We start from the raw sequence: 24,313 nt of genomic DNA, 5'->3' as shown, positions 1-24,313 counted from the left end.
ATATGTGCATATGCCACTGAAACACTGTAATAGTCACTGGGTCACTGAAGTCACTGGGTGGGGGCAGTGACTTCCTGTCACTGCCCCCATCTATAGGGCTGTGGTCTTTACAGCAAGGCAAAGGAGCATATTTTAATTTGAAGTGTTGCTAGGAGACAACATTACATACCTGCTGCCAGTTTATTGCCTATGCTCAGAAGATGACTTTTACTGCAAAATCATGTGACAGTAGATTTTGCATTTTGTAATAGTAGAACTCGTATGTTGCTGCAGGCAATGGCTACACTGATAATTTCAAAGTGCTCATTTTGCAACAACAAAAAAACAAGTAAGTTGCTTGCAGTTTTGTTTTTTAGAGTTATCTTTCATTTTTTGGTTATTTTGAATAAACTTTTTTTTTTTTTTTTAACTAAAGGAGCAATGTTTTATTTTCCTTTAATAACCCTATAAACAGCTTTTACTTCACATTTTTTGGTTAAAAAATAAATAAAATAACGTGTATATGCTGCTCTTCTGTATGGATAATAGCACCGTTTGGAGCACAATATCCCTTTAATAACGAAAATAAAATAATTTAAGCGTGGGTATTTTTGTTTTAAGTCTGTCCATATAACTGAATAACAGTGTAAACTGAACTATCCTTTCTTTCACAGATGACTGTGTAAGATTGCCCATTGAACAGCAGTTTCCTGCTTGAGAAAGAAAAAACGTAAGTGCAGTAAAATCAATATTATAATCAGTACAACACCACAATATTCTTATTTGCAACATCTACTGCAGGGCAGTTCTGAATCAATAACCAATCTTACACTTAGAAAGTGACAAGGATGAACACTGTATCATTATTTGTGCCTGAATATTGTGTCGCACACAACGAACAAGAGGAAAATGTGACAGGCAAAATGCCTCATTCGACTAAATCCAAATGTTGTTTTTTTTTTACTTCATCTTATTCATATTGCCCTGAAACATTGAAGTGATGTCTTTTGCAGAATAACATTTTGGCAATTTTAAAATTGTAATAATTTTGTAGAAAACTGAACGGCTGCTTCTTCGGCCCTTGTTAAATTGGCCCCTACTGATCAACTGCCTGGTGGAACGAGGTTCCCTATCATGAACCTTGTCTGCCTTGCCTTGCAATAAGCGGGCAGCATCCACTGCCTGCATTTAACATTGCACAAACCATTGCTTGTGCAATGCTGCCCCTGTTGGGGTGTGGCCAACCGTGCATGTACAGGGGCTGAAAATCATCCAGATTGGATTTAATCAGGATAACTGAAATCTGCCATACTTTAGGTGGCGGAGATGTTAAGTACCAGCGGTCTTAAAAGGACACTGAACCCAAATTTTTTCTTTCGTGATTCAGATAGAGCATGCAATTTTAAGAAACTTTCTAATTTACTCCTATTAAAAAAAAAAAATCATTCTCTTGCTACCTTTATTTGAAAAAGAAGGCACCTAAGCTATTTTTTGGTTCAGAACTCTGGACAGCACTTGTTTATTGGTGTTTATCCACCAATCAGCAAGAACAACCCAAGTTGTTCACCAAAAATGGGCTGGCATCTAAACTTACATTCTTGTATTTCAAATAAAGATACCAAGAGAATGAAGAAAATTTGATAATAGGAGTAAATTAGAAAGTTGCTTAAAATTGCATGGTCTATCTGAATCACGAAGGAAAAAATTTGGGTTCAGTGTCCCTTTAAGATGAACCTGAAACGCTGGGACTCCAAAAATGCTCTTGCAGCTTGATAAATAGTGTGACATGTTTGAAATTTAGTAAGCATCATTTCACCTATCTTTTTCCAGGATATCGACAGCATAGCATGTCTGCCATTAACATCTATAATTGAGTTGCCAAATGCATGATGTTTAAAACATAAAAGGATACTTGCAAAACAGTTTATGTAAATGTAGGTTGAGGGGGGCCTATTCCAGGGGGTGGGGTTGTGGGTGGATAGTAGGCGTTTATGTAGTAGTGTGCTGCCTGGGAGGTTTGTGGGTGTGCCAGGGCCCGTGTATATTCTGTAAATCTATAGATATGGCTATTTCAGAGGGACAGCAGGACAGTGCTCAGAATAAGGGACTGTCCCTCTCACACTGGGATAGTTGGGAAGATTGGTAGTCTCACTGGATAGAACAAATGGTGTTTCCAGAGGCTGACCGTGTCATTCTGAGCTGTTTTCGGCCCAGCAAGCAGATTTCATTCATACTCCATTTTCCTTGTAAAACATCTCATCTTTAAGTTGTGCCTGACAAGGATTTTACTCATAGTTATTATTATTTTATATTTCATTAAAGAATATTGATTAAATACTCTAGAATTGCATAATTAACAAATGCATTATAAAAAAAATGGCACTCAATTTCAACTGAGCAATAGAATTTTTTCTAATTTTAAAGTTTCTTTCTATTTCCCTTTCCCCTGTATCATGTGACAGCTATCAGCCAATCACAGAAACATATATACTGTGAACTCTTGCACAAGTTTAGTAGGAGCTGGTGCTTTAGAAAATGTGAATATAAAAAGGTAGTGCACAATCTGATAATGAAAGTAAATTAGAAAGTTTCATTTTAAATGCATGCTTTATAAATTAATCATAAAAGTTTAAATTTGGCTTAATATTCCTCTTAATCATTTTTAAGTTTTCTTTTTTGCATACGTCACAGTGGAGGAATTTTTTTCATACATGTATTCCATAAGCTTTTAAAGGTATTTGCTAAAGCCCATGTCCTTCACAGTAGAACTTATGTGCATCATTAAACTGACTTATCCTATTGTTTTTTTTTTAGAATAAACTCTTCCATACATAAAATGCTACACAAATTGCAAACAGCTCTTTTCTGGTTCTCTAAAAAATCCCTCATTGTTTAAAAGTGTATTCAGTTTATATGACTAAAGTGCTGTATGTAACTGGTAATGAGTACAACTTCACAAATAAGTGGTGTTTTCATATAAAAAGCCTGGTCAACTCATGTTGCAAATCCTTTATGTAGAAGTAATAAGTATAGAATTCAGGTACAAAAATTGCAGCATAGTAAATTATTTAGTGCCATTTTTTTCAAAGACTGAACTGTTTATGAAGCACTTACAGGTAGTTTTGAATCCCTGAGCAGGTAGTTAGGAACAAAGAGAAGCTGAATGCAGTAGCCAATAACAAGGACAGTAGTTTAGATCATATAACTAGATATGTGCATGGCGAAAAAATTTGGTTCGGTTCGGTTCGGATCGATTCTGAATTTTTCGAATTTCGGTTTGGATTCATTTCGGATTCATTCGGATTCGAAGAAATTCGGCTGGATTTGGTTCGATTCGGTTCAGTTCGGTTCGGAAATTCGGAAAGTGTTAGGTGGGATTAGACTAGTATTATGTACAGTATATTAGGTGTAACCCATAGCAGAGTGATATAATCTAATATACTGTACAATAGTAGATGGCCAGCCGAATCTACCGAATAAATCCGAACTAATTCGGATTTATTCGGTAGATTCGGCAGTATTTTAATTCAGAAATTCGGATCGATCCGAATCCCGAATTTTACGAATTTGGACAAATTTCCGAATCGATACGAAACGAATCGCACATGTCTACATATAACAATACCAGGGTAAGCATAGATATGTAGAAATAAGTCGGTAACCTGGATAAAAGCTTAAACCTTAATGACCAGCAACATACCCTGGTCTTTGAATAGGGATTGCTATTTTGATAGCGCTATTCTAGGATGACTGCTGCCAGAAGGAAGGTCATAATAGCGTGGTCCTGCTGCTCTCAGCGAGACCCGCTACTATGACCTGAAAAACACTTAAAGACCAGCGACGTACAGGGGACATCGCGGTGATTAAGGGGTTAAATGAAACACAATTTTTAGGGATGAGACTGGTGACAAAGTCCAGGAGCACAGCCTGTAGTCGTGTATGTATAGGCAGTCAACAGGGAGTAAAATATGGAACAGAGGCAAAAAGGGGAGAAGAACAAGGGAGAAGAAATAACACCTGGGCCTGGATGATAGCAAAATATATTTAAGCACCTATTGAAACGTGCATTTTACAATGTGGTCTAAGACCAGGGTTCTAGTACAGTGTCCCGATATCTAAATCAGCATGAGCACAAACAGTCTAGCGTCTCAGAAATTACCTAGGTACAGACGTGGCATTTAGTTTTAGACTAGTGTATCAACAAGATGTACACTCTTACTGAGCATGCACAGACCTGGAACCTAAATTAAACCAAGGTATCCTCAGAGGCAGATCCACGTGCAAACCAATAACACTGAAACTGTGAAGAAAGTATCCTTTAAAACAAACTACTGTTGAAACTCTTAGAGACTATGGCCCCTATTTAAGAAAGTCTGGCGGACCTGGTCCGACAGTGCGGATCAGGTCCACCAGACCTCGCTAAATACGGCGAGCAATACGCTCGCCGTATTCAGCATTGCACCAGCAGCTCACAAGAGCTACTGGTGCAACGCCGCCCCCTGCAGAATCGCGGCCAATAGACCGCCAGCAGGGGGTGTCAATCAACCCGATCGTACTCGATCGGGTTGATTTCCGCCGATGTCTGTCCGCCTACTGTAGCAGGCGGATAGGTTATGGAGCAGCGGTCTTTGTGACCGCTGCTACATAACTGCTGTTTCTGGCGAGCCTGATAGAGCTTGATAGATAGCCCCTATAATTATATTGTATAATAATAGAGAGTCTTAGTGGTGCTTCATGGCCAATACATATATATATATTCTTTTTTCAAACCATTATTTTCTATACTGTTTATCAATCGATTTGTTACAAAGGTGTGGTGTAAAAGAGTAAATAAATCGGTATCCAGTGTGTCCTTGACATTTGAGAAGCTACTGAAGCAAATGAAACAAAGAGGTTAACTGGCTCAACATACAACCCACTCTTTCAGATAACCTGGGAAATGATGTTCTTATTAATATCTTTGCACTCCATAGGCTTTGTTTTACATGTGAGTATAATCTAAGATAACTTATTGTGAACCCTCATATAGTAATCTATTATCTGACATAAATACAGTAGATTGCACTATAGTACTGTGCAACATACATTAACAATTGACAGTAACTGTAATATGGTACCCGATACTCAAAATTGCTCTTGCGATCCAACGTGATACTAAGCAGGCGAAATAAATAAAATCCCTCTGGAGGCAATTAAAATGTACAAAGTTAAAAATCTTTTTGCCTGCGCTGCAGCGCTAATTATCAAAATGATAGTTAAATAACAGTTATTATTATACTTTATTTATGAAGCACCAACATATTCCGCAGCGCTGTCCATGGATACAATTCATTTAAATAAAACAATACAAGACTTGTAAGAGACAGGACAAATTTTACAAACACATACAGGAGGGATTGAGGGCCCTATTCCCGTGGGAACTTACAATCTAGAAGGGTGGGAGGTTGAGAAACAGGAGGTGAGGACTGCAAGATTGGGAAAGATGTTAAACCAACTTATATTAATGATACATTTTAATATCAAAATATGCACAAATAATACACAAAAATATATACCACCTGTGGTTACCAAAAATGTAGAATGTCTCTAAAAGTCTTCAGTAAATAGAAGGTCTCCAGCGAGCAATAATAAATAGTCAGTATGACAGTTTAAACTAATGCTGATAATTACACTCTAGCTATTAAATGGTCGATTTATCAAGCTGCGGCGGACAGGGGCGAACATATGTACCCCTGTCCGCCGCAGCTCACCTTTGGTGGACTGAATTTCACTTCCGGAATTTAGCATTGCACACGAGCGCTATTTTGCGCTGGCGTGCAATCCCACACAGCCAATCACGCGCTGGCAGGAGCTGTCAATCTATCCAGTCGAATGAGACTGGAGAGATTGAAATTCGCCAGAGGTGGCAAAAGGTTAGTGAAGCAGCGGTCTGATGACCGCTGCTTGTTAAATATGGACTGTAGGTTCTCTTGTGAGAACCTGCAGCAGTTGCAGGGAGGCGAAGGGGTTGATAAATCGACCGTAAAGTAGCACTCGTCATGTAACTCACGGGTTCCTGGATTACACGTATCTCACCCCATACAAGGACTGTAGAACTGCTACAGTCGATCGCCTTGCAATCTAGCCGTATGTGGCGGTTATACTGCTCCAACGTTCTTCCTTTGTGGGGTAGTCGATTCTTCCGCAAAACAGCAGTCACGTGTTTCTTATCCTCCAATGTTAGATCCCCATTGAGCCACTCCTCATAGGCGGTGATTTTGAAAGTGTCAGCAGAGTTTTTTACAGAGCACTCTGTGTCAATAGACTTACAAATCCAAATCTTGTCTAATTGTTGCATCAACGCATTTCAGCCGACTATGGCCTTTATCAGGATGCTTCTTCTCATACTCCTTAGAGATTTATAAAGTCTCTATGTTCACTGAATTGACCAATCAAACATTGACCACCAATTAAAGTATCAGTGCCCTTAATAAATAAAACTTCTAAAATTCAGTTAATACACACACCAGCATATCTATGTTTACTTTGAAAATGTCTCAAAAAGAATATATTAAATACATACCTAAATATATAAATATATATATAGAACCAAGAGAGGGTAAAATATAAGGGCGCTTAGTATAAAGAGCTAAATAATGTGTCTATAGTAAGAAACTGTAGTAATATAAAAGGTCACAATATAGGACCGCTGGATAATATATAGGGGATGGAGAAAGTAGTTAAAAAAACAAATACATATATAAAGCTCTCGCAGTATATAGATAAAAATATTACAAGTATCAAACATCAAAGGCTAGCTATAGCAAAGATACACTGGTCTAGCAGATGGTGCTGTTAATGCTAAAACACCACAGTGGACAGAAAAGGTTCACAGTACATACAGTCAAAATATGCAATTACAAAAGTAAATCCACAAAATATACATGCAAATAGAGTCCATAAGTGATACTTTGTGCAGAGAAGGAAAAGGTGGAAATCCCAAAGTGGCGGATCACACTAACCCCTCAGGGGGTTCTACTTACTCTCCTTCACCTCAATCTGTATGAGGTAAGTGTCGCGTAGGGTAAGTAGAGAGTCCTTCCTTGTGGTGGCAAGTATCCTATGGCTTGTTTCTTGTCTCCCAATACTTTCACTCACATAGATGGGATGAGAAAAGCAGAAAAACAATAATAGTGCAACCTCGTCAATTTGGTCTAAATGCACAATAATGTATAGAATAACACTCACACTAGGCAACCTCAAATATATATATGAGGTATTTTATTGGCATAATAAGGTAAAACCAGATAATGGCATAACCATGGTAAAAAACAGTTGCAGTATCCGTTTTTTGAGGACGGTTTTAACAAACAAATGCAGCACAGTTCATAAGCCGTAAAATGGCATAAATTACAAATACATAGAAGTCCTTATATATATATAATGTGATATAATTAATAATGACAACATATAAGGGGTGAAAATATCTTAATTTGATGTAATTTGATGTATAGCCATCTTTACATATTCCTCTATATACTCAAAGATTTTATTCATCATATAAAATTTTATTCATCATATTAAAAAAAAAAATTCATATAAAATTTTACTCATCATATCATTTGTTTTGTTCATCATATAAAAAAGGGGGGTTGATATTTCATTAGTCATGTAAAAAAGGGTTAAGATCAAGTTCAAACTCTCAGGAGTTAAAGAGCCAAAGTTATAAATTTGTTCTGCTTCATAATAAAGCATCTTTTTTTATAAGCACCTCCTCTTTTGTCTTTATATATTCAGTGTAATATGGTGTAATGTTAAAAGGGGTGACTAATACCCGACTTTGGATCCTAACCTGTATCAATAAGTGGTCCATCGCTACTTCTCTGTTCACTTCCAGGAACAACGCTAGAATAGTTGGTATGCCCCAGAGTAGGGTGACCCTATTGCCACTTTAAAAAGGGACACATATAAAAAATATATATATGTCAGGGTTAACTTCTTATAGAAACCATTTCTTTAAGCAGCCTTGAAAACAGCCCTAATATATGTATTTTTCATAATTGTCCCTTCTTAAAGTGGCAATATGGTCACCCTACTTCAGAGAGATCGTTGCTGAGACCAGGGTCAAGCCAAAGGCTTTATCTCCCCAGCTGGGCTGGTTTCATTATGCAGCCTCACCACCCTGGCAGGTATCACACTCTCTGCCTATGCCACCTTCTGAATAGGTTTAAATCCCTCTGCCAGCTCCCGACCTCATCTTTACAAATACCATTTTGACCCTCTTAGGCCAGCTCTTGAGGCCGCCTTTATAAAGATCTAAAAAATAAAACAGGCAAGACTCACAGTTCCAAAAGGAACACTAATGCTTGATCTTTATTTCAATTGGGACTAGCCCCTAAGAACTTTACACTTAGCTTGGGGTGACACAGCCTAAAACATAACCTCACAGTATACAGATAATAATCCAATCATGAACTCTGACATTGACAAAAGGGAGAGAGAATCTAGGGAACATATAAGCCATGAAAGTATATGCAAAATATATGGTGACTGTGAACGTTTAAAACAATAGATGGCACTGTACCACACAATGTCCCAGAGGACAATTGAAGTTCCATCACATATGGGTGTAAAAATGCAAGTGGAATGACTTTTAGATGAGAGGTATTATATGTATTAAAGCAATTGCATATTTGCTCATTATGTAATCTTGGCCACCGTTTTTAACATCCAGAAGACATATTTATTGATATGGAAGAACACATCTTACCTAGAATTTATCATTTTCTGCAGCTATATGTTATTTGTAAAGTAATATTATTATCTTCTAGTTATTCTGTAGAGTGCTTGCACTTAAAGGGGCATTCCAGCCAAAATTGGAAACCACATGGGAGCATTTCGGTATTAAATAGAAGCATTTTTGTCATATACATGTATTAGCAAAAATGCTTCTAATAAAAGCTATAGCTGTTTTTAAAGTGTATTTAAGTATGCAACATGCACCAGCATTTTAAACACAGCACTTGCTTAGAGAGCCTAGGCTGCTTTTACCCTCTGGTAATGACTCAATTTGTTAATTGTTGACATGATAAAAGCCCCACTGATTATCTGAGCAGCTGCAGTATTTAAAATGTGGGTGCAGTGACAATATCTAGCTATGTTTCACATGCACGTGCAGAGAAAAATTCTAACACTAAAACAGTGATAACTTTTACTAGAAGCATTGTTGCCAATACATGTATATTGCAAATATGTTTCTATTCAAAGATGTAATTAATCTATGTGCAATTAAATTTTGACTGGGATGTCCCTTTAAAGACTAGTTGACCAACTTACAAATGCATTTTTCATCTATATTGTGTTACACTACAATTCTTGAGCCTTCTCAATATCTATTCCTCAAATATCACAATGATCACGTAATGTAAATTACTTCAATTTACCATTGCGCAATGAAATTGACAATTCTTATCTTCAATGTAAGAAAGCACGTTTATAATCCCTGCTATGCATCCCTCCAACTGTTTTCAATACAAGTAGTACTCATTTAGAGATATTGTGATCTTTTCATGTAATAGCATTTCAAGGCTGTTTGTTTGCTTTATCTTTTTTTGCCTTGGAAAGAAAATGTTATTTAAATGCAAAAAAATAAAATAAAATTACATAGGACGTTTGAAATTTTATTATTTTTTTTTTACAGATTGCTTTTATGCATTTTTCTTTATTTCTATTGTCTTTAATAATTCCTGTTAAATTGTTCTAACCTCTCTCCTGTTGTCCCTCTGAGACAGCTATATGTCCCTATTAGAAGAATTCCCCTTAGCCCCACCCACAGACCAAACAAATACGCCCTCTCAACCACATGACTCCCTAATACCTAGTCACAAATGTTGGGAGGTGTCATATATACCTCCTACTACTGTACATTTAGGCCCTATCTCTCATACTTCTTTATTATGTCACTCCGCAATCAATCATTAGCTGATGAATGCGTAAGAAGGCGGATGCATGAAACCCTTGGGCACTTTTTAGAGATGAATTTCTGATTGTGAAAGTGCAGCACACTAAGATTTGTGCGATTTTTCCCAACAAGAAATCCAGCCAAGCGGCCACCTTCTTCTGCACAGTTCTAAAGATTGTTTCCCAATTGCAAGTTTAGGGTATATCTGATTGAACATGTAATTTGTTAAAGGAAACTAGCAGTGCTTAAGTAGTCTCTTCTTGTAAAAATATACTTGCTGAAGAAGCTTGGAAAGTGTGACAGCTTTCCTGGCTCCATAATATGTATGCCTATGCCTTGTCTGGTTTTCCACTCTGCAAATAAAAGGACTGGCCTTAGTTGTTGTAGTCTGATAAGGTGGAAGACAGTGCTGGGTGAAGAGAGTGACCTATACAGAAGCAATGAGCTTCCAATTGGTAGGGTGTTAATAATAGTTTGGGATTGTTGGGATTAGCAAATAGGTGGAATTGTGCTGTAGGGGTTGTGAAGTCTGAATTAAGGTTACAGATAGGTTATGGTTAGGTTTACTTTGAGAATGGGGGGGATCTGTGAGGTGAGGGAAGAAAACTGCAGCTAGGGAGGGTACAGGACATATTATGATTAATGTGGTAGGAAGAGTTTGTGGTTTGGGTTACTGTGATAGTGGGGGACAAGGGGATTATAGATCCCTTATTATAAGGAAATAATTTACGAGCCAGTACTTGTTGCTTTCAAAGATGTTTTTATATTTGCAGATGCTTTTATCTGGGTCATACTGGTGGTCATTATATTCACCTGGTAGGAGACATTAAACTGCGAAGATGTGGTCTGTAGATGCAAATATATAGCAGTTATACAGAAAGATCATATATTTACCAAAGACTCCTGTAATCTGGGTTTTTGCCTTGTGGATGAAATTGCTCTGCCTTAATAGATGCACCATAACAGACACTCTCTGTTTATTTTTCATTATTAAAAATGAGTCTGGGTTGCAAGTTGTTTAACCAAAATGTCTAATACAATGTTCTTTGTCCTCTATAAATAAATTGGGCTATTCATCCAAGAATGCACACACCGTTCCCTCGTTGTCAGTATTTCAACTCCGATTAATAAGGTTACACTAGTTCATAGACACCCCAGGATATATTCCCTTCACACACCTCTAGTGCGGATCAGGTGTTATAATCTGCTTACATCTGCATAACGGTCCGTCATACTTCAGACCCAGTGGAAGGGTTTAAAGCAGCAGCATACACCATTATATAGAGCAAAAGTGGATCACAGGATAAGCAAAGAGCACATATCACCCCTTCTTTGTATGCCAAAGCCACTCTATGTCAATATTATCAGCTTAACAGGCATACCGTATCTTGACGCTTTGACTCACTTGGCTGCCTCAAGGCTGTCTGTTTCTTTAGAGGGAAAGTGCAATGCTCTCAGCAGTTCTCCTTCACCTTTTTCCTGTAATCCGGAATCTGTAGGTTACCTTGTAACCAGCATGTTTCAACTGCGGTCCACGTTGAATCTGTTGTGCTGACGTCACTGAGGGGGTGTGTAAGTTACAGCCCAATCGTAAGGAATAGCCAACACTGGTCAAAAATAGAGCATGTAAACCGGTCTCATCATAGAAAAAACTTCAAAAGAAACCACGCTCTATAAAATAAAACTCAATTTTATTATAAACATTTAAAAAGCGACAGTACCGCTCAGAAACAGACAACAATGGAATGGTAGCGTAGCACAGACGGCTTACGCGTTTCGGCAGTTCGCCGTAATCATATAGCCTGCTGTGTAAGACTTAGACCAACCTTAAAAAGAAGCTAAAATGATCCGATTGGTTAATTAAACTACACATCTTTCCTAAATGTACCTGTTGGATAGGAAGGAACAATATAATGCTAACCTGAATTTGACGTTTATAAGTAAATTTACTTTTGTATGCCTGTTACTTTAATAAGCACTTTGTAGCAATAAATTTATAATGACCAAAAGCTGTATGTTTGTATATATAAATTACCAGCACAGGAATGTATGGCTGTGGTCACACCAGATGCAGGCCAAGTGAATACTTGGAGAGGACAAAGGAATTCAGTTCTTGCGTCACAGGGGAAAAATGTATCATTAAGTCATGCATGAATTGTCTGTCCTCACAGGTTATCTATATGCTTAATTGTGAAGCCTGCCAGGTACAATATATAGGTCTCACCTCAAGGGATATCAAATCTAGAATTAGGGAACATCTTTCCACATAAGGAAAGGGCAAACTAACTACCCCCCTAGTAAACCACTTTGTAATGAAACAAATGGTAAACAAGATACGTTAAAATGGAGTGCAATTGAACAGATCAGAGTTCCAACTAGAAGAGGTAATGTGGATAAAATTCTAGCAAAAAGGGAAGCTTTCTGGATTCTAAAATTAAAAACTATATATCCAGAGGGCTTGAACTCCAGATATGACATCATGAATTTCTGGGAATAACCCAGATTTGTATTTAACATAGTAATGTTCAGGTGAGAGATGTCCCTAACATTAAGTTAATGTTTTTTACTGTAAGCTCCAAATAAAGTTTTTGAAAAAAGGTTAAAAATGTTTATAAAGTATAGAGGTAACACCAAGGTGCCTAACCATATACACTAATATAGTATTATAATTAAACCAACGTTTTTTCCTTTTTTGCTTGTTAGAATATATATACAGTTTAATTATATATACAAACATAAAGCATTATAAATGTATCGCTACAAAGTGCTTATTAAAGTTACAGGCATACTAAAGTAAATTTACTGATAAACGTCAAAGTCAGGTTAGCATTATATTGCTCCTTGCTATCCAACAGGTACATTTAGGAAAGATGCGTAGTTTAATTAAGCAATAGGATCATTTTAGCCTTTAACCTTTCTAAGGTTGGTCTAAGTCTTACACTGCAGGCTATGATTACGGCGAACTGCCGAAACGCGTAAGCCGTCTGTGCTACGCTACCATTCCATTGTTGTCTGTTTCTGAGCGGTACTGACGCTTTTTAAATGTTTATAATAAAATTCTGTTTTATTTTATAGAGCGTGGTTTCTTTTGAAGTTTTTTCTATTTTTCATTATCTACATAAGCCTCAGCATTAAAATTGCAATTCCAGGACAGTTCTAGTTGGATCAGTAGATTGTACAGAACAAAATATATTGTCGCATCCCTTTTAAAACAGAAAAAGTTGTTTGTTTGTTTTTGACTTACAGTACAGTTATTCTCTTTAAATTCCACAGGGTTACAGCAGTTTTTGATACACTAATACGTTTATAAGGAATAAATAACCTTATATGCACTGCATATTAAGACTAGATAAAGATATGTTTTGATATATCAAAAGCTGCAATAAAAACAAAATACAAAAATGAAAATAAAGCTACAGGGTGTTTGTTATATTTATAAGGGCAATGTGTGGTTGTATGAAGACCTAACTCTGGGATCTGTTATCTGATTTCTCTAAAATGCCCGCAGCTGCATTTGTTCTTTATTTTTTCCCTATATTTCTGCTCTTTGTAGAAGAAATTTTTATGCAATCTTAAACACCCTCCTTGTATTTTCTTTTAAAGTGACAACATTATTTCCTTAAAGGGACACTAAACCCAATTTTTTTCTTTAATGATTCAGAAATAGCATGTAATTTTAAACAACTTTCTATTTTTTTCCTATTATCAATTTTTCTTCGTTTAGGAGCCATCCCATTTTATATATGAAGCTAGGTGGCATACAATCATGGTGAATGTGTCCAAAGTGTGTTGGGTGGTTTATATGCAATTATAAAGATTGAGGAAATGTGCTGTTAGTTAAAAAGATAAAAATATTCCCAACAGGACCAAGATCAAATAAGCTAGATGCACAATGATCAGGAGGGAAAGCAAACCAAAGGGATTTGTAGAAGTCAAGCAAGGCCGTTCTTAGAGATAGTACAGTTAAAAGAATCAATCAAGAATCAATAGCTCCAAAGAGAGCAAACTACAGTATACATATATATATGGGCCCCATTTATGAAGTTGTTTACAGTCTAACTGACCACACATCAAAGACCCAAGCTCACCTGAAATGCTAGTTAACTAGCTGCAATCTTACGACCTTAAAGGGACACTGAACCCATTTTTTTTTCTTTTGCGATTCAGATAGAGCATGCAATTGTAAGCAACTTTCTAATTTACTCCTATTATCAATGTTTCTTCATTCTCTTGCTATCTTTATTTGAAAAAGAAGGCAACTAAGCTTCTTTTTGGTTCAGACCTATGGACAGCACTTTTTTATTGGTGGATGAATTTATCCACCAATCAGCAAGAACACCCTAGGTTGTTCACTAAAAATGGGCCGAAATCTAAACTTACATTCTTGCATTTCAAATAAAGATACCAAGAGAATGAAGAAAATTTGATAATAGGAGTAAATTAGAAAGTTGCTTAAAATTGCATGCTCTATCTGAATCACAAAATAAAAAATTTGGGTGCAGTTTCCCTTAGTGACCAGAGCACCGTTTGGGACCAGGGCTAATTTTACATTTCTGCAGTGTTTGTGTTTAGCTGTAATTTTCCTCTTACTCATTTACTGTACCCACACATATTATATACAATTTTTCTTGCCATTAAATGGACTTTCTAAAGATATCATTATTTTCATCATATCTTATAATTTACTATTAAAAAAAATTATAAAATATGATGAAAAAGGAGAAAAAACACTTTTTCTAACTTTGACCCCCAAAATCTGTTACACATCTACAACCACCAAAGAACACCCATGCTAAATAGTTTCTAAATTTTGTCCTGAGTTTATAAATTCCCAATGTTTACATGTTCTTTGCTTTTTTTGCAAGATATAGGGCAGTAAGTACTAGTAGCACTTTGCTATTTCCAAACCATTTTTTTTTTTCAAAATTAGCGACAGTTACACTGATATCGGTCAGGAATCCCTAAATAACCCTTCACATGTATATATTTTATTTTAGTAGACAAACCAAAGTATTGATCTAGGCCAATTTTAGTATATTTCATGCCACCATTTCACCGCCAAATGCGAGCAAATTAAAAAAGTTGACTTTTTCAAAAACTTTTTCACAAATTTTAGGTTTCTCACTGACATAATTTACAAACAGCTTGTGCAATTATGACACAAATGGTTGTAAATGCTTCTCTGGGATCCCCTTTTTCAGAAATAGCAGACATATATGGCTTTGGCGTTGCTGTTTGGTAATTAGAAGGCCGCTAAATACCGCTGCACACCACACTTGTATTATGCCCAGCAGTTAAGGCGTTAATTAGGTAGCTTGTAGGGTTAATTTGTAGCTTTAGTGTAGAGATCAGCCTCCCACCTGACACATCCCACCCCCTGATCCCTTCCTGACCCCCCTCAAACAGCTCTCTTCCCTCCCTCACCTCACAATTGTCACCGCCATATTAAGTACTGGCAGAAAGTCTGCCAGTACTAAAATAAAAAGCTTTTTTGTTTTTATATTGATTCTGCAGTGTTGTATCCCCCAACCTCCCTGATCCCCGCTATACAGCCCTCTAACCCTCCCCCCCCTCTACCTATTTGCTGCCATCTTGGGTACTGGCAGCTGTCTGCCAGTACTCAATTTTCCCCAATGTGTTTTTTTTATTTTTAAATGTAAAAAATTATATTTTCTGTAGTGTAGCTGCCCCCCCTCAATACCCTACCCACCCTCTCCCTCCCAGATCCCTTGCCCAGCATGTTTTTTTCCACCCTCCCTCACCCTCCTTCCCATAGATTTCTATTAGTAGCTGAGCAAATGCGGCGTATGCGCAAGCACGCGCGCGCCTCCGCGTCCCCCCCACTGCGACCACGGCACATAACTGTAAGATCCCTGTAAGAGAGGCCGGATGTGAAAATCGATGGGCCGCCTACCCACCTCCCTGCTGCAGCTCCCACTCACCAACGATCCGCCCCATCAATGGCAGATGAAGAGGGGGCCACAGAGTCGCTCACTCTGCAGCGGTGGGTTAAAAAGAGTATTTCAGTGATGCCAGAATATCGAGGCATCACTGCAATACCCTGGAAGAAGAATTGCTTCCAGAGCTTCAAACCCCAGAGGACGTGCCAGGCACGTCCTTGCTCCTTAGGTGTATTTTTTTGTTCGTTAAGGAGTTAAATCATCCTGATCAGGATCAACCATGATCATTGACCAAGGCAGGCAATATATATATATATATATATATATATATATGTGTATATATATATATATATATATATATAGCGACAACAGAGAGCACTCCAAAGGAATTAGTTTGCAAAAGAATAACTTTACTGTGAATGTTTTCAGACAATAAGTCTGTCCTCATATAAATAAAAGACATAAAGTGTAAAAATCAGCTTACCCTCCACCATATTAACCTCTTAAGGACATATGGCGGAATTTTTCCGTCATAAAACAATTAAGCAAACTGAAAGCTGTGTCCTTAAAGGGTTAATAGACAACACACAGACGCCGGAAACCGCGCTCTCCCTGGAAGATTCGCCCCTTGAATGACGTCATCGTCCCGGGCAATGTGTCTCTGGCCTGCTAAATATAAAAGTACATAACATTTACAAAAACATCCAATAAAGGACATAGTCATAAGATACAAAACATGACCTATCCTAATTCTACCGCACTGTATAAGAGCGATATACTAGGTTGTCACAGCAACGGTAATAAACAGAATGCATAGTAATGGTACAGAGGGCCAAAAAGAAGTAATTTAAGTAATTTAAAGAGCCATTAGTATATAATATCGTAGAACAATCTCTAAATGCTAAATAGCAAACTGAAAATAACAGTCTGCAGTGACTACTCCACCCACTATACGGGCAAAATCTAAATTTTTGAAAAACGCTATCCAGAAGGGGGATCAAAATGAGTAAGCACTCAAGAAAACACATAAAAAAATTTAATAAAATTAAATGAGTATGATCCATTTACTACTACTCGTTGCTCCTATCTTTTATCCAGTTATTTATCCATGAGCTAACATTTTCACCTATTCCCTGTCCATTAATTTTGTGCATTAATCTCTCATGTGGCACTGTATCAAACGCCTTTGCAAAATCTTACTATATCACATCAACTGATTTCCCTTTATTAACATTTTTACTTATTTCCTCATAGAATCTAATTAGATTAGTTTGGCATGATCTATTTCTCATAAAACCATGGTGATTTGAACTCATAATCTTGTTTACACAAATATGCTCATCAATATAATCCCTTATAATCCCTTCAAATATCTTCCCCACAATTGATGTCAGACTAACTGGTCTATAGCTTCCTGGATCATCCCTGCTTCCCTTTTTGAAGAGTGGCACCACATCAGCTTTACGCCAATCCTGGGGTACTATGTCTGAGGATAATGAGTCTTGAAAAATGAAGAGTAGAGTTTTGTCTATAACAGTGCTAAATCCCCGTAAAACCCTTGGGTGTATTCCATCTGAGTCTGGATTTTTTTTTACCTTAATATTATCCAGTTTTTTCCTGATATCCCCTAAACGTAACCCCGGTAATGGTATGGGCTGTCATGTTCTAGATTGTTCAAACGTATCCTCTCTTGTATATACTGAAGTCCACAAATCAAACAGATTTACCAGCACCAGTGAACTGGTGCTGATGAGTCTGTTTGATTTGTGGATATTTGTTTTACTGCTTATCACCTTGAACAGTGATCTTAAATATGGAGTTTACACATAATACAGTACCTGAGATGGAAGCTCAAGTTTTCACATACTCTGACGTAGAGGCTGCCAGGATCACCACTTTGGTGTATGGACCAAGGGATTTCCTGAAAACACCTGTCCCTGAGGCAACGTTTAAAAATTATCAGAGGCTTGCTAAAACACAAAACAGTTGAACTAGATGTTACCACCCTAGCGGAATACCATAGGGTGCCAAGAATCCCTAAGGGTCTAAAAATGAGTTCAAGACCTACTTTACTTGTTGATAACAAAGAATATTGTAAAAAGTTTGAATATCCTGAATAAGTGCATTCTGGACATTATAGTGTTAACGGTAGAGTATTTGCAAAAAGCAATTGATGAACAATGAGCAGAATTAAAAAGGATGGAGGATAGATATGTGCATGGCTAAAAAATTTGGTTCGTTTTCGGTTCAGACCGATTCAGACTTTTCGAATTTCGGTTCGGATCGATTCGAATTCAGCAAAATTTGAATGAATTTGTTTCGGATTTATTCGGATTCGAATGAATTCGTTTCGGATTTATTCGGATTCAAATAAATTTGGCTGAATTCGGTTCTATTCAGTTCGATTCGGTTCCAAAATTCGGAAATTCTGTATGTTTTAGGTGGGATATGCTGTGTATTAGACTAGTATTATGTACTGTATATTAGGTGTAAATAGTACTAGTGTAATACACGGCCATCCGAATCTACCAAATAAAGTCAGTAGTTAAGAGTTTTATGGGCTAACACCGGAATATAAAGCTCTTAACTACTGAGTGCTACAAAGTACACTAACACCCATAAACTACCTATGAACCACTAAACTGAGGCCCCCCCACATCGCAAACCCTATAATAAAATTATTTAACCCCTAATCTGCCGACCGGACACCGCCGCCACCTACATTATAGCTATTAACCCCTAATCTGCTGTCCCTAACATCACCGACCCCTACATTATAGTTATTAACCCCTAACCCCCCCCCAACGTCGCCGCAATCTAACTACAAGTATTAACCCCTAATCTGCCGACCGGACATCGCCGCCACCTACATTATAGCTATTAACCCCTAATCTGCTGTCCCTAACATCGCCGACTCCTACATTATAGTTATTAATCCCTAATCTGCCCCCCCCAACGTCGCCGCAATCCTAACTACAAGTAATAACCCCTAATCTGCCGACCAGACATCGCCGCCACCTACATTATAGCTATTAACCCTTAATCTGCTGTCCCTAACATCGCCGACCCCTACATTATAGTTATTAACCCCTAATCCCCCCCCAACGTTGCCGCAATCTAACTACAAGTATTAACCCCTAATCTGCCGACCGGACATCGCCGCCACCTACATTATAGCTATTAACCCCTAATCTGCTGTCCCTAACATCGCCGACTCCTACATTATAGTTATTAACCCCTAATCTGCCCCCCCCAACGTCACCGCAATCCTAACGACAAGTATTAACCCCTAATCTGCCGACCAGACATCGCCGCCACCTACATTATAGCTATTAACCCCTAATCTGCTGTCCCTAACATCGCCGACCCCTACATTATAGTTATTAACCCCTAATCTGCCCCCCCCCAACGTCGCAGCAATCTAACTACAAGTATTAACCCCTAATCTGCCGACCGGACATCGCCGCCACCTACATTATAGCTATTAACCCCTAATCTGCTGTCCCTAACATCGCCGACCCCTAAATTATAGTTATTAACCCCTAATCTGCCCCCCCAACATCACCGCAATCTAACTACAAGTATTAACCCCTAATCTGCCAACCGGACATCGCCGCCACTATAATAAATGTATTAACCCCTAAACCGCCGCACTCCCGCCTCGCAAACACTATAATAAATTTTATTAACCCCTAATCTGCCCTCCCTAACATCGCCGCCACCTACCTACAATTATTAACCCCTAATCTCCCGCCCCCAACGTCGCCGCTACTGTAATAAGGTTATTAACCCCTAAACCTAAGTCTAACCCTAACACCCCCTAACTTAAATATAATTTAAATAAAACTAAATAAATTTACTATAATTAAATAAATGAATCCTATTTAAAACTAAATACTTACCTGTAAAAGAAACCCTAAGATAGCTACAATATAACTAATAGTTACATTGTAGCTATCTTAGGGTTTATTTGTATTTTACAGGCAAGTTTGTATTTATTTTAACTAGGTACAATAGTTATTAAATAGTTAATAACTATTTAATAACTACCTAGCTAAAATAAATACAAATTTACCTGTAAAATAAATCCTAACCTAAGTTACAATTACACCTTACACTACACTATCATTAAATTAATTAAATAAATTAATCCTATTTAAAACTAAATACTTACCTGTAAAATAAACCCTAATATAGCTACAATATAACTAATAGTTACATTGTAGCTATTTTAGGATTTATATTTATTTTACAGGCAACTTTGTATTTATTTTAACTAGGTACAATAGCTATTAAATAGTTATTGACTATTTAATAGCTACCTAGTTAAAATAATTACAAAATTACCTGTAAAATAAATCCTAACCTAAGTTACAATTCAACCTAACACTACACTATCATTAAATAAATTAACTACAAGTACCTACAATTATCTACAATTAAATAAACTAAAGTACAAAAAAAAACACTGAATTACAAAAAACCCCCCACTAAATTACAAAAAAAAAAATATTACAAGAATTTTAAACTAATTACACCTAATCTAAGCCCCCTAATAAAATAACAAAGCCCCCCAAAATAAAAAAATGCCCTACTCTATACTAAATTACAAAATTTAACAGCTCTATTACCTTACCAGCCCTTAAAAGGGCCTTTTGCGGGGCATGCCCCAAAGAAAACAGCTCTTTTGCCTGTAAAAAAAAACACAATACCCCCCCCACATTACAACCCACCACCCACATAACCCTACTCTAACCCAAACCCCCCTTAAATAAACCTAACACTACCCCCCTGAAGATCTCCCTACCTTGAGTCATGTTCACCCAGCTGGGCCAAAGTCTTCATCCGATGGGGCAGAAGAGGACATCCAGACCGGCAGAAGTCTTCATCCAAGCGGGGCAAGAAGAGGTCTTCCATCCATCAGAAAAGTACCACAAAAAAACAAAACACTAATTTACCAAAAATAATAAAATATTACAAGAATTTTAAACTAATTACATCTAATCTAAGCCCCCTACTAGCTATTAATATAGCTACAATATAACTAATAGTTACATTGTAGCTATTTTAGGATTTATATTTATTTTACATGCAACTTTGTATTTATTTTAACTAGGTACAATAGTTATTAAATAGTTAATAACTATTTAATAACTACCTAGCTAAAATAAATACAAATTTACCTGTAAAATAAATCCTAACCTAAGTTACAATTACACCTAACACTACACTATCATTAAATTAATTAAATAAATTAATCCTATTTAAAACTAAATACTTACCTGTAAAATAAACCCTAATATAGCTACAATATAACTAATAGTTACATTGTAGCTATTTTAGGATTTATATTTATTTTACAGGCAACTTTATATTTATTTTAACTAAGTAAAATAGCTATTAAATAGTTATTTACTGTTTAATAGCTACCTAGATAAAATAATTACAAAATGACCTGTAAAATAAATCCTAACCTAAGTTACAATTAAACCTAACACTACACTATCATTAAATTACTTAAATAAATTAACTACAAGTACCTACAATTAAATACAATTAAATAAACTAAACTAAAGTACAAAAAAACAAACACTAAATTACAAAAAATAAAAAATATTACAAGAATTTTAAACTAATTACACATAATCTAAGCCCCCTAATAAAATAAAAAAAGCCCACAAAATAAAAAAATGACCTACCCTATACTAAATTACAAAAGTTAACAGCTCTATTACCTTACCAGCCCTTAAAAGGGCCTTTTGCGGGGCATGCCCCAAAGAAAACAGCTCTTTTGCCTGTAAAAAAAAACACAATACCCCCCCACATTACAACCCACTACCCACATACCCCTACTCTAACCCAAACCTCCCTTAAATAAACCTAACACTACCCCCTTGAAGATCTCCCTACCTTAAGTCGTGTTCACCCAGCCGGGCCGAAGTCTTCATCCGATGGGGCAGAAGAGGACATACAGACCAGCAGAAGTCTTCATCCAAGCGGGGCAAGAAGAGGTCTTCCATCCGTCAGAAGTCTTGATCCAGATGGCATCTTCTATGTTCATCCATCTGGAGCGGAGCGGCAGCATCCTGAAGACATCCGACGCGGAGCATCCTCTTCTTTCTTGATCCGACGACTAAATGACTGTACCTTTAAGTGACGTCATCCAAGATGGCGTGCCTTGAATTCCGATTGGCTGATAGGATTCTATCAGCCAATCGGAATTAAGGTAGGAAAATCTGATTGGCTGATTCAATCAGCCAATCAGATTCAAGTTCAATCCGATTGGCTGATCCAATCAGCCAATCAGATTGACCTCGCATTCTATTGGCTGATCGGAACAGCCAATAGAATGCGAGGTCAATCTGATTGGCTGATGTCTTCAGGATGCTGCCGCTCCGCTCCGGATGGATGAACATAGAAGATGCCGCCTGGATCAAGACTTCTGATGGATGGAAGACCTCTTCTTGCCCCGCTTGGATGAAGACTTCTGCCGGTCTGGATGTCCTCTTCTGCCCCATCGGATGAAGACTTCGGCCCGGCTGGGAGATCTTCAGGGGGGTAGTGTTAGGTTTATTTAAGGGGGATTTGGGTTAGAGCAGGGGTATGTGGGTGGTGGGTTGTAATGTGGGGGGGGTATTGTGTTTTTTTTTACAGGCAAAAGAGCTGTTTTCTTTGGGGCATGCCCCGCAAAAGGCCCTTTTAAGGGCTGGTAAGGTAATAGAGCTGTTAACTTTTGTAATTTAGTATAGGGTAGGGCATTTTTTTATTTTGGGGGGCTTTGTTATTTTATTAGGGGGCTTAGATTATGTGTAATTAGTTTAAAATTCTTGTAATATTTTTTTATTTTTTGTAATTTAGTGGGGGGTTTTTGTACTTTAGTTTAGTTTATTTAATTGTATTTAATTTTAGGTACTTGTAGTTAATTTATTTAATTTATTTAATGATAGTGTAGTGTTAGGTTTAATTGTAACTTAGGTTAGGATTTATTTTACAGGTAGGCTAGGTAGCTATTAAACAGCAAATATCTATTTAATAGCTATTTTACGTAGTTAAAATAAATACAAAGTTGCCTGTAAAATAAATATAAATCCTAAAATAGCTACAATGTAACTATTAGTTATATTGTAGCTATATTAGGGTTTATTTTACAGGTAAGTATTTAGTTTTAAATAGGATTCATTTATTTAATTATTTTAATGATAGTGTAGTGTTAGGTGTCATTGTAACTTAGGTTAGGATTTATTTTACAGGTAAATTTGTATTTATTTTAGCAAGGTAGTTATTAAATAGTTATTAACTATTTAATAACTATTGTACCTAGTTAAAATAAATACAAAGTTGCATGTAAAATAAATATAAATCCTAAAATAGCTACAATGTAACTATTAGTTATATTGTAGCTATATTAATAGCTAGTAGGTGGCTTAGATTAGGTGTAATTAGTTTAAAATTATTGTAATATTTTATTATTTTTGGTAATTTAGTGTTTGGTTTTTTTGTGGTACTTTTCTGATGGATGGAAGACCTCTTCTTGCCCCGCTTGGATGAAGACTTCTGCCGGTCTGGATGTCCTCTTCTGCCCCATCGGATGAAGACTTCGGCCCAGCTGGGTGAACATGACTCAAGGTAGGGAGATCTTCAGGGGGGTAGTGTTAGGTTTATTTAAGGGGGGTTTGGGTTAGAGTAGGGGTATGTGGGTGGTGGGTTGTAATGTGGGGGGGGGTATTGTGTTTTTTTTACAGGCAAAAGAGCTGTTTTCTTTGGGGCATGCCCCGCAAAAGGCCCTTTTAAGGGCTGGTAAGGTAATAGAGCTGTTAACTTTTGTAATTTAGTATAGGGTAGGGCATTTTTTTATTTTGGGGGGCTTTGTTATTTTATTAGGGGGCTTAGATTAGGTGTAATTAGTTTAAAATTCTTGTAATATTTTTTATTTTTTGTAATTTAGTGGGGGGTTTTTGTACTTTAGTTTAGTTTATTTAATTGTATTTAATTGTAGGTACTTGTAGTTAATTTATTTAATGATAGTGTAGTGTTAGGTTTAATTGTAACTTAGGTTAGGATTTATTTTACAGGTAATTTTGTAATTATTTTAACTAGGTAGCTATTAAATAGTCAATAACTATTTAATAGCTATTGTACCTAGTTAAAATAAATACAAAGTTGCCTGTAAAATAAATATAAATCCTAAAATAGCTACAATGTAACTATTAGTTATATTGCAGCTATATTAGGGTTTATTTTACAGGTAAGTATTTAGTTTTAAATAGGATTCATTTATTTAATTAATTTAATGATAGTGTAGTGTTAGGTGTAATTGTAACTTAGGTTAGGATTTATTTTACAGGTAAATTTGTATTTATTTTAGCTAGGTAGTTATTAAATAGTTATTAACTATTTAATAACTATTGTACCTAGTTAAAATAAATGCAAAGTTGCCTGTAAAATAAATATAAATCCTAAAATAGCTACAATGTAACAATTAGTTATATTGTAG

The sequence above is a fragment of the Bombina bombina genome, chromosome 1, assembly GCF_027579735.1.
Source record: "Bombina bombina isolate aBomBom1 chromosome 1, aBomBom1.pri, whole genome shotgun sequence".
NCBI lineage: Eukaryota > Metazoa > Chordata > Amphibia > Anura > Bombinatoridae > Bombina > Bombina bombina.
Note: the sequence above shows the minus strand (reverse complement) of the source record.